Genomic DNA, 13,433 nt, shown 5'->3' on the forward strand with positions numbered 1-13,433 from the left:
GAGCGATGTGGTGACTTCCAAGTGTGAACTATCTCAGGGTGGTATTCATATTGATCGAGATAAAAGTGAATAGTACGAAAGCGTAGAGAGAAGTATTGTATTTCCAATCTCTTCTTATATCTCGAGATCCAGACTTTTAAGTCGGGGTTGCTGACGTGAAATAATTGATAATGGATATCGTATTGTAGGATTTATTGAGCCATATTTCCATCAAATTGGATTATTCCTTTCAACGTTTCGGAAATTATTAGCCTTCATGGATTTCATTGTTTTCATCCGAAGAAGTTACGTACATTTCGTTCGAAAAACAATTATTGTCGTATTTTTTTTTATTTATAGATTTATGGACTAGTTTTATTTCTACAATTCGGATGAGAGAATCTGTTTTCAACATCTTAGGTCTGGCTCGAGCAATTTTTAATTAATATGTAGGGTGTGGCGTAATGAATGTATAATAGGTACTTGCGTAAAGGAGACGTCTCGGTGGTTCAGAATAATAAATTTTATAATATGAATTGATTCAGATGCATATCTACCACCCGCCGATGTGAATATCAACATAAAGGTTACGATCTGAATTGAACCAGCCAATTTGCCATCGTCAGGACAACTAGATGGAGAACGTTTCATCGAAGAAAATCAGATGACATCATCAGAGCAACACATTTTCTTCTCCCATGCAAAAACGTGCATGGTGAAACACAATTATTCTTTTGCTCTTCAGCAGTTTTATTTAAATTTCAATAGAATATGATAGCTGTCGTATATATACAAGGGGATTAATGCAATAGTTATATAATTCTAAAATATAAACGGAAAACTAGAAGCTAACTCTTAAAATTTGACCTAGTTCAGAAATTTGAATAGTTATTCACATAAGTTTCGAGAAAAATTGAAATTTTTACTGAGGCATGTCGAGTGCAGATGGGCAAACGTTTGTTATTGATGGACTCTATTGGCAGACGATTGCTGAGTATTATCGAGTAGTACTCGAGCGCCACCCAGTATGAAACGAGATCCGATTCAAACACTCCAGATCGAAACTCAGACGAAGACAATGGCATAATAATAATATGCTCTACATTTTTTAATAAATGATTGCTTCATTCTGCCGCATGTAAAAATTTTAAAAACAAGTGTACCTACACTAAACCAGAAATCGACTCATTGTAATAGAATTTATTTTGTACTAAATGGTGGAAATACAGTGAGTTATACCATTTCGGTATCTCAATGAAACAGGTATATTTTTTCTTTCTTCGGCACATATTTCTTTCACACCACGTTAGATTGAATTAAGAAAAAAATAATCAAAACAGGACATTTGGGTTAGATCTTTGTTTAAAAAAAAAACATGCATGTGACCCAAAAACCATGAGAAACATTCGATAGCGCAACTATCTAGGAATATTATTCAAAAACCATATCGAAAAAATTTCTTCTTTTGGAGTCTTGCCACCAAAAGAAGTATTCGAAAATCTCGAATATTTCGAAAACCTAGGAAATTTCACTCGACATAAAACATATTATTCTGAACCGTCACAACGCTACACCCTGTATGTTTTCTTTTTATGTCCTTGACTAAGGAATGATTTTGACCTCGCTTAAAAAGACCTATTTTCCTGTTTCTTAATGTTACGAATGGAACTCAAACACTATTTTTAAGTTTATTGAACTTGATCAATTCACTATGCAACTAGTCTATGAAGTAATCTATGTATTGTGACCGACTGCTGACTTATGCCTACTTGCATCATTTCCGTTTTCTTATCGTCTTTACCTTTAACCATTAATGTCCTTATGCACCGGTTCATTAAACGAGATTAATTCCAGGGGGGTGAAACTCCCTCTTCTATGGTCAAATCTACAACCAAATATGGCCGACATAAATTTCCGGTTGAAGTGACAGTCAAAACCAAATTAACCTAATTCTTTTGGTTGACAACCTGTCGACGTTTCAAAACTCATGTTTTTAATATTCACATTTCATTATTTAACTGAAAAATTACTTCACTACTACATAACGAGGCGGATTATTTAGGAGATTCAAGGAGATGTAACTTACGAACGACCGAATGTTGAATATTATTTTCAACTATTCTGATACTCGTGATTAGGTAGGTTAAGCTATTTTCATCTCTGAATTTCTTATCATTCCAATTCTACATCAATCACTTTGTTACTATGTTATTTACTATGCTTTCTCTATCTTCATTCTCTTTTTTTTTGTTTCAGGTATGATTTCAATTTCGAGATGTACAAGGGAACGAGAAAATTTATCACAATGAAAGAGCCGGCCCAATAATTTAAATGGCTCATTATGTGAATAAATTCAATATAACTAAACTTATATAGGGACAGATTTTTGCTGAGGTTTTTATCTTGGTTGTTTTGTATCATACATATATGTGGATGTTACTTGATTTCCATTTCCTCTGCTTATACTGAGATTTTATATGGGGAACAGGTTTTACGATCAACAATTCTATTTCTTCTCAAATACCATATTGTTTGATATATTTCATCCTCAATATGTATTTGCATTTGGCTGACTGATATATATATGTGCTCCTCTAGAAAATACTGTTTATAGAATTTTTACAAAAAATAAATAAATTGCTGAAATTCTAACTTTCTCCTACCTTGATGTTATTTTTTATGTAATGTAAATTTACAGCTTCTATCATGAATTCCAAATCTGTTTTTAATATTAATGGTAGAAGCTGTAAATTTACAGTGAAGTGAAAACAACGAAAATTATGTATATAGGTATAGTACGCCTGTAAATTCAAATTTCCCGCCATTTAATATCTACTTCCACAACCAAATATGGCGGCATATAAATGACATTTGGTGTTGCCACAGATTACTTAGGACCGTAGATAGAGGAAGGGGAAGATAACGTAAACAACAAGAAAAGTGTGTCCAACATCTCTATGTTTTTGTTGACATTTACTGTGCATCTACTCCATGTTTGTTTACGTTTACCCCAATATTTGAATGTTTATTATCGTATTTGTGTTCGATGTAATAGTGTTTCGTGCGTTTTAAGTCTTGAGTATCAAGAATTTCGGTGTTGACATGCCAGGAAATTGTCTAATTTGTGGAAAATATGCCGAAAAAGATAGATTCGGATTGGGGTAAACGTAAACAAAAACAAGTTGATGCTGGACACAGAGAGCTCTATCTATCTACGCTTAGGACTTTTCACTTCTTGTATATTAGTGTTCTGTGATTAATTCCTTAAACTTATTTTTTTCCATTAATTTTTTAAGACACCTATCCCAAATAACCTCCATTCTGAGTATAAGCAGACAGTCGATACTTATTTACCTGACACCTATCTATTCAATTAATTCGAACCGGCGAAACTCAAGAAGTAAGTAGGTACTGATGTTCCTCTACAGAGAAGTTATCGTGACTTTTCTCTAATGCTTTTCTTTTCCAGAGAAAAATGCCCTTTTCCATCCTTTGGTCTGCCTACTCCCCTTCTCGCGGTTTTCAGGTTAAGATGTCTTTTCTTTGAGACTTACACTAATGGGCTTTCAGCAGTACAATAGATTATTCAATGAAATAAATGCTCAATGACATTACCAAATCTTGAAGGTATTACTGTTTTCAAATTGTCTCATCCATAAATAAAAGAACCTAAACGATGTCTGCGAAATATTCTAAGAGTAGCAGCTTAGGTCAAAAGTGTTTTAGCAAATATTACAGGTTGTCCCACTTCCCAGATAATATGGGATACATTTTAATGTGAGATAGAGAACACCTAGGAGGATCACAAAATATGTATAGTATCTAAGAGTTCAAGATTCTGATTTACAGGGTGTTTTTCCAGTTTGAATGGAAATTAAAATCACTCTATCTCCTGAACGGAATCACTGAATTATCTGAAATTTGAAATGAAGATAGCTACCATGAGGTTCCAGAACACTGCATCAAATATCATTCGATTTGCAGGATCGTATTACATAAATTGGTACAGTTCTTAAAAGTTTATGAAATATCCCTGTACTGCGTAAATTAAGATTCATTTATTCAAGTCGCCAAATAATATTGCATGGCACCATGTAGCTTGCCGAGAACTGATTTTTTAGTCTTGATAGGGACAATAATTTTTTCTCTCGTGTCGATAACATCCTATTTATCTCATAACGCAGTGATGAATTCAATCAATTGAATATAAATCATCTGTTTTCATTTGGTCGAATACATCAGTTTTTTGAAGAGTTACTCAAGGGTGGGACTTTAACATTAATTTTTTTTTAAGTTATTTAATTAGCAAGAATAAACTATAAAGTGATGAATAAGAAATAGTTAAAATACGAGGATATATTGAAAAATTTTTGGTATACTATAGAACCAAACAAAATTTCAGTGTCAAAATATTTTATTACTCAACATATTCTCCTTTTAATTGGATACATTTATTACAGCGAATCTGCAACGTCTCTAGAACTTTCAAAAAAATGTTTTCTTGCTCTGCAAACCAGACCTCCACAGCTTTTATTACTTCCTCGTTGGAAGAAAATTTACGACCTTTTAAACTTTTTTTCAGTTGAGGAAAGAGATGATAGTCGGATGGAGCCAAATCTGGTGAATAAGGGGGGTGTTATAGTAATTCAAACCCTAGATCACGAATTTTTTGCATGGCAACATGCGATTTGTGCGCAGAGGCGCTGTCCTGCAAAAACAAAACACTTTTGGATAGCTTTCCGCGTCTTTTCTGTTTAATTTTTTCCCGTAAAGTGGTCAGTATTGTCGAATAGTAATCTCAGGATATTGTTCTACCCTTATCCAAAAAATCAATCATGATTATTCCATGGCAATCCCAAAAAACTGAAGCAAGAACTTTTCCAGCAGATTTTTGGACACGAAACTTCTTAGGTCTTGGAGAACCCGTGTCGCCATTCCATAGATTGTTGCTTTGTTTCTGGATCTTAGAAATGTATCCAAGTCTCATCCATAGTAACAATTCGGTTTAAGAAGTCTACATCGTTTTAAAATCGTGCACAGATCGAACGCGATGCTTCTACCCTTGCACGCTTTTGGTCGACATTCAAACCAAAGATTATAGAGTAGAAAGATAGGAAACGAAGCGACTAAAGTGATGTGAGCGCCATCTGTGTTTCAAATGTGTTTTTAAGGCGCTAAAACTGGTTAAAATTTTAATTCGAGGGACATATGAAATTTTGCGAGATGTCAGAGTCATATGGCCATTTTGATCAAACAGGTTTTGAATGATTTGATTCTCGTATCCATAGACAACCTCGTATCGCCTTTTGTTTTTCAAGCCTGTTCTAGTTGCTGATTATTGAAATTTTTGTCTAATTTCTTGGAGAAAACCTCAGAATATCGTTCGAAAATTATTGTATGGTGAGGAACTGCGGATCAAATAAAACGAATTTCACTAAGGAAAATGGAAATGTGAGTATTGAAACTGGTAACATGTGACTCGGTCATTCATTGATTTTTATTTTCAGTGCTACGAAGTGGATAAAATTTTCAGGGCGTAAAGGCCTGCAAACACTTCTGACTACACCATGTGCAATGAACATTTTACTGCAAGTCGATTGAGAACTGTTCATCCAGGGGAAATTACTTTTATACGTCTATTCAAAGATTCTCAATTGCCTTCAATATATTCAGAAATGCAAAAGTTTTATGGATTTCGATTTGGGAATCGGGTGACTGTCAAATTGTTGTTTGGAAAGTCAAAGTTTTATGAAATCTTCTACGAGTGTTGTGTTCATTCGTCAATCAATTTGTATATTGTGTCATAAAGAGACCATACCATGAAGAAATCATAAAAAAGCATGAAGAAATTATACTGACGGGCTTGAATACAGGTCTTCTATACCTCTGTAAGGTTTTTTCAATTGTGGTTCTGAAAATTTTGTAATTAATATGTAAGTAACCGGAATGTGTATCCTATGACGGTAAATTGAATATTGGTTCATATCAATTTCTGATATAAATTGTACAAATTCAACTCAGTTTATTAATTCAAAACGTTTTCATAGAAAAAACACCTTTGACGTACCTATAGCAGATAACCATGTACTCTTGTATCCTAGTCAAAGCTCTATTCGTTGTCCATAATTTCAAATTTTTGTAAATTTTTTATAGATTGCAAATAAAAATTTATCACATTCAACGGCGTATTTCATTGATACCAATTGATTCCAAACAATGTTCATATGAAAACTAACATCCTGGTCACAAAACAAAACCATCCTCTAGTTTTGTCGCTCAGGATGTTTGTTTTCTGGTCTCAACAAGGTCAATATTGAAATTCGATACAAGGAATAGAATTCGAATTTCGCGCCCCTCAATTATAAAACAGAAAACTGTTATTAAACAGTTTTCCTGTATTGATAATAAGTTTTCAGCGCCATCTCATTGTCAAATGTGTTTTCACTGGCCAAAATGTAGTCGGTTTTTAGTACTAGCGATAAGAGAGCGTTTCCTATCTTTCTACTCTATAATCTTTGATTCAAACATTTGGGGATCTATTTTGCAGCAATTTTTCACATGTCCAAATTGACGTGATCTGTATGATGAACACGGTTCGTATGAATTATTCAGTGCTTAAGAGATCCGTTTTAGCACAATTCGGTGGTCTGATAAAATCATGTCATGAACTGCAGCGATATTTTCAGGGACTGACAGAGAAACTGGCCTTCCCCATCAGTCATCTTCAATGGAAAATTTACCTCTTTTGAAGCTTGCAGTCCAATTTTTCACGGTCGCATACGAAGGACATTGATCACCAAGTTTATTAAGCATATCTTCTTAAATTCGCTTACCTCTTAACCCTTTTAAATACAGGTACTTGATAATGGCTCGATACTCCAATTTTTCAATGTTCACATCTTCATTCTTTCAATTTATTGCGTAACTCTGGTTTACTTTTTTGACCTCAAACTTCAGACTGACACTTCTAATGAGTTATTGTTCGTTGCTATGGTAAAGCAGTATTTTTTTTTATGCATGGAACTGGTCTAGGCTAACTAGATATCAATACATCCTCGTAAAACAAAAACTAAGCGGCTCTCATTGTCTGTTCGAAATGAAGAATGAAGGCCTTCTATCTGAATACATTTCTCAGCTCTTCTATATTGGAAGGCCTTCATTTCGACAGACAATGAGAGACGCTTAGTTTATTTTTTAATTTTTTATAGGAAAATGAGCTGGAAAATACCATTCAGCATAACTTTTATACTCTACATGTGTGCACTGCGGTGAACGGAGAGAGAGAAAGAAAGAGGCTTCAGGCTACTGAATAATCACCCTATACAACCTGAATAAATAACCGCAAAGCAATAATAATACATGCAACGAATAAAATATGCCTGGCAGAATACAAAGGTATTCTAGTGTTCCCTTATTAGCAGAATGAAACAAAGAGCCTATTAATTGAATGGCCTGTTCTAATTATTCGATCATTCTATACAACTCGACTTATAATCTCAAACAGGAGTGCAATGAATGGTCTGGAGGACGCAAAATATCAGATATTTCATGGAAGCTTCGATATCTGCTGCTTTATGTTATTTGTTTTAGTAATTTAGTAATACCCTTTTCATGATATATACAGGGTGACTGGTGACGTAAGGGACAACGGCTAAGTGGAGATAGAGGACCTCAAACTGAATGAGAATTTGGGTTTCAAATTTCCCATAAGGGTATTCGTTTCGGAGATATAGCGTGATTTATGAAAAAATGCTAAAGCTTCAGATTCCCATATCTTCGTCCTTGCCGTCCAGAGTTATGGCTATCGCAAATTTAGGCCAATATTCATGAATCACCCCGTATCTCCGAAACTAATAGCCACAAAAAAGCAAGTTTTCTGAAAGACCTGGATGACCTGCATTCACCATTAGGCTATGGCCAACGACTCATGAAACACCCTGTATATAGCATATGTATAAGTTTTAGCAGAGGTTAGTGTAACGGGGTACCATACAATTTGGAGTATGATACAAGAGCTTAGGGAAAAACTTCAGGAAAAAAAACCTGTCTCCCCGTGAGTAGTGTAGTGATGACAAATTTGTTTACAGAATAAGCTTTTAATACTGAAGGACTTCTTTTCCATCGATTTAAAAATTTCTTCATGCTCTTTCCATTTCGAATTAATATCTAAAACAAAGAAACAGAGCAGAAAACGAGAAAAAAAAGTGAATAATAAAGCTTTCATCAAAACTTATTCAAAGACTTGATGATGAATGAAGAAAAAAAATAATCATAGGTACATAACTTGTCCTTCAATTGCACTGGGAGGATTATCATCTCTGCGTCAAAAATCTTCTGCTGATCTTGGTAGAGGATCACCCTCGTCGTTAGAAATGCCTTCAGTACTCAAACTAATACTAGCCAAAAATCTTGCTTTTGACTGGGAGGGTCTGTTGACCAGGTCCAGTCTTCCAAGTGATGATTCTTCTGTTCTCCAGTTGTTCGAGGAAGGCTACACGACCCTTATGTTGGGGAAACATCTCCCATAGATATACCAGTGCATAGGCGTAGCCAGGGTTGTGTTCCGGGGGGGGTTTTGAAATGAAATTTTTCTGATTTTGACATATAAATTGAAACTTTTTGAAACTAATATTGAGTAACTATATTATTTCGGGGGGGGTTTGAACCCCCAAAACCCCCCCCCTGGCTACGCCCGTGTACCAGTGGTTATTCAGTAAGAAATTGAAAAAACGAGAAAGGAATTCAAAAAACTTCTGACACTTTTTTTGACAATATGTTGGATGAAACAATGTTTTTTTTAAGTCTAACCCCCTCGAAAACTGTTAGAAAAAAATTTGTTTACATTATTTTGTTTTATCGGGAATATTATTTTTCTTGAATATAAAATTATTGTAATATTCTGAATTCAACATATCATAAAAACAATAGAAAATTTGTGCCATTCAAACAAAAAACAGATCTCTCATCAGTTTTTTGCCGCTCTTCTCAAATTTCTATGTGTATTTATTTGATCTCATATACCGTGTGATATTTCTCACCTGACAAGTAAATTGAAATTTTTGAATACGGGCCTGCAATTTTTTAAATTTTTTTTTGTGCTGACAAAATTTAACCATATTAACGAAGATATGGGGTTTATTGATTTAGCATTTTTCCATAAATCACCCTATATCTCCGAGAAACGAATACCCTTATGGAACATTTGAAACCCAAATTCTAATTCAGTTTGAGGTCCTCCATAATCAACTTAGCCTTTGTCCCTTACGTCACCAGTCACCCTGTATAAAACATAACACAAAATATTTGGAAATTAGATCTACAAAGAATTCAATATTCATGTGCAACCACCAAACTATAAGAGGTGCAATAAAACAATGAATAAAATATGCCTGACTGAATACATTAGATGGCTGATGTTCACTTGAGAATAAGAACAAAGGCTCGGTATGATTCAAATGGCCTCTTCTGAATTACTCGGTCATTCTATTCAACTCGATTTATAATCTCGACAGGAGTGCAATTAATTGGTTCGAGGACGGACAACATTATTTCGGGAATGCTTTCACTTCAATTGTTTTATGTTTATTAATTGAATCACATTGTGTGCCTTTTTATTGTGTTCCAATCTCTCTTGCAGTTAATTCGAGTGCAATTAATGAGAGCCTCAATTCTCAATTACTTTCTCAAACATATTTTGAAAAATGTTAAATAATCGCTGATTCATTAGGTGGACTCTGGGAAGAAGGGGTGAAATTAACCTTTCCAATATTTACTTATATTTATTGAAAGTTACGAAGGCGTAGGGGGGCACATAATATAAAAATTTTTTTTTTGTTAAATTCCGACTTTCAACTTGGAATTCAACTTAATTCCGATTCTGGAGTCGAAAAATATTTTTAAAATTTTATTTGGCCCTTTTACGGCTTCGTAGCATTCAATAAATATGAGCAAATATTTCCTGGATATATTGTGAGAAAAAATTCTGCTGCTTGGGGAAAACCGGAAGTTGAAATAGAACATTGATAATTAGAAGTTATCTTTATACCATTTGATTGTGAAAGCACTAAAACCTCCAAACCTTTTTTTTTTAAATGATTTTTCCGGTAATGACTTTTAAATCTCATGCTCATTAAATTTTCTCATTGCTCATTCGATGAGTCTTTTCTTATTACACTGATTGTACATTTCTTAATAAACTTTTTAGGGTTTTCACTCCCAATCTCTGAAACAAAATCAATTAAAAATTAAATAAACGTCGCTAAGCAGAACTCAACCCATGTGGTCTCCCGTATTAGAACAAATATGATCTGCGATCTGTGATAGATTAATTTCCCTATTTTTAATATTATTTTTATGTTCGCGTTTTCTTATTTCTAGAGGTTTGGACGTTTCACCTGTATAAGTTTTACCACAATTACAGATTAAAGAGTCTACGTGTATTCTATTGGATCAAGATAATAATTTGGCAAATTGTTCGGTAGGAATAGATCATATTTGTATCAATTTACTGAAGAAGGAACTGTCATCCGGTAATTTCAAGATTAAATGAATCAACTTTTCTATGCAGTCTCTGTTTCTATGTATTGACAATTAATGTCAAACAAAAGCTACAATTCAGAAGATTTTCGAAAATTGATTTTTCGTCTGATGAAGGACTCTGATATAGACTCCGAAACGTTACAATATCAAATTATAATTTCAACGTTCTTTATTTTCAGTTCATTGTCAGGCAACAATTTTTTCTAGTTAATTTGATCCTGACAAATTAGTGCAAGAATTTACGCAGGAGCAAATCGTTTATTTCATTTTTAATTGATTTTGTTTCAGAGATTGGGAGTGAAAACCCCTAAAGTTTAGTAAGAAATGCAGAATCCTCCCAGAATAAATTTCAATCGATAACTGATTGTACACTTTTTAATTTTGCCTAATGAAAAACTAGCAAATTCCAGTGACCTGCTAACGTGAAACACTGCACTCGAGCTCACTGACCAGTTTCAAATTTTTACTAACCTTGTGTTAATGCATAGTTTAAAATATTATGAAGAATGCATATATTTTATCTGGTGAGCTAAAATGAAGTAATTGCAATTTGTCGAAGTCGCAATATGATTTATCGATTCAACATGAGTTTTTCCCAACGATAATATCTATCTGTATGAGAAAGCCAAACTGTATAAGATATTCCGCAGTATATTTCACGGAAATGAAGTTTCACAAGGTTCTAATTATGATTGCGGAATTTTAAATTCCACGGCCTGATTTGCCACTTCCTACGAGAAGCTTTTTTAATTCCGAATTTCCAACTTCTGTCGTTTTGAGTTAGGATGGTATTAAGTTTGGGGAGAATAAAACTCGGGGTATCCTGAGGATGGAATCTGAGAAAATCAATGTTGAAAAGGTGCGTTTCTTTTTCTGCTTGTGATCTGTATTCTCAACTAGGGAGATATTGCTATTGAAAAAAACGCGAAGTATATATTTCAGGTCAAATGTAAAAAATAAACCAAATAATACTATAGATAGGTGGTTCTTAAGCTCACACCCCTGCTTCATGATTTCCAGCTGATCAATTTCTTCTCCATTTTCTTTGGATGAAGAACTGATTTCATTCATATATTTATTTGTCCAATATTATCATCACCCAATCTATTGAGATAGTGTGTAATCGTGTAATTCAGTAACTTTAGTTCATAATAAGGATATTCATCAACTATCAATGCTTGAGTTTCAGATGTTGTGAAAAAACTGATGATGAATTTCAAGAAAAATACTACCTAATTTCTTGACCGCTTCTAGTCTTATGTTAAAACTTCTCTTTGGTATTCCTAAGAGGTTTTTTATACTTATTTCGCTAACTTCTAAAGTCCCTTGCTAAACTGATGTAGTAAAATTTTTTCTAGTACAGTCAATTAAAGTTGGCTGAAATATTGATTTAGAATATTGGATTCGTCAAAAAGTGACTTAGAATTAAAGGTTGCAAGTTACAAAAGCGCAAAAGCCCTATTCAGAATAACATAGGAAAAACCAATTTGAAGAAAAGTAAAGATTTGTAGCAACAGGAGTTCGAAAATCATCATCACTTTCTCGAATAGCAATATACCAAATTAATTTGAAAAATACAGGACTTTTTTAAATATTTTCCTGACGAAGCTTTTCAGATATCCCAAAAACTCCATATACCAATCGAAACATATTGTTTGATATTTGGATCTTTATTTTTCGTTACATCAGACAAAATACAACACATATGTACCCCGGGTTTCATAAAGCTTGATAGGGAATTAACGCTTGATTGACGAATAGACGTCAATTTTTTTGAATCGATAATTCAGTCATGATCATTAAGAATATCTTTCTCACATCAAATTATGATGTTCATGCGTCCATTTAATTATTTTCTTCTACTTTTACAATATACTCAGAAATTAAAAGGTTTCAGCGATTTTGCTTTAGAAATCGAGTGACTCTCAAATCGTGGATCGGACAATCAAAGTCGAAGATTATAGAGTAGAAAGATAGGAAACGCCCTCATATCTCTAGTAGATACTAAAAACCGACTACATTTTGCTCAGTGAAAACACACTTGACAATGTGATGGCGCTCAAAACGTGCTTTCAATACAGAAAAACTGTTTAATAACAGTTTTCTATTTTATAATTGTGAAACACGAAATTCGAATTCTTTTTCTTATATTGAATTTTAATATCGACTTTGCTTAGTCCAGAAAACAAACATCACTGGATTCCTGTTATTAGGTTCATCCTGTTGGGGTTCCAGTTTTTTTCTGATCAGGATGTTAGTTGTCATCTGAACATTGTTTGGAATCAATTGATATCAATGAAAAACGCTCTTGGATGAGCTATATTTTAATTTTCAATTTATAAGAAATTTACAAAAAATGGACAACAAATAAAGCTTTGACTAGGACACAAAAATATATGTTAATGTGCTATACGTCGAAGGTGATATTTCTGTGCAATAGATTGTTTTGAATTGGACTTGTACAATATACATATATCAGAAATTAATATGAACCAATATTCAATATACTATAATAGCAAACACATTTGAGTTCTTTACATGTGTAGGTATTATTTATCAAATTTTCAGAACCACACTTGAAGGAAACCTTACAGAGGTATACAAGACCTGTATATTAGCTAGTCAGTATAGATTCTTTATGCTTTTTTTATGATTTCTTTATGATGTGGTCTCTTCATGACACAATATACAAACTGATTAATGAATGAACAGAATACTCACAGCAGGTTTCATAAAAATTTGGCTTTCCTAACATCAATTCGACAGACACTCGGTTCCCAAATCGAAATCAATAAAACCTTTGAATTTCTGAATATATTGAAGAAGTGGCAACTGAGAATTTATGAATGGACCTATAAAGGTCATAATTTCCCCTTAATAGGCCGTTCATGCAAAGGATGCTTTCTGCATACAAG

The sequence above is a fragment of the Coccinella septempunctata genome, chromosome 1 (genome assembly GCF_907165205.1).
Source record: "Coccinella septempunctata chromosome 1, icCocSept1.1, whole genome shotgun sequence".
Classification (NCBI taxonomy): domain Eukaryota; kingdom Metazoa; phylum Arthropoda; class Insecta; order Coleoptera; family Coccinellidae; genus Coccinella; species Coccinella septempunctata.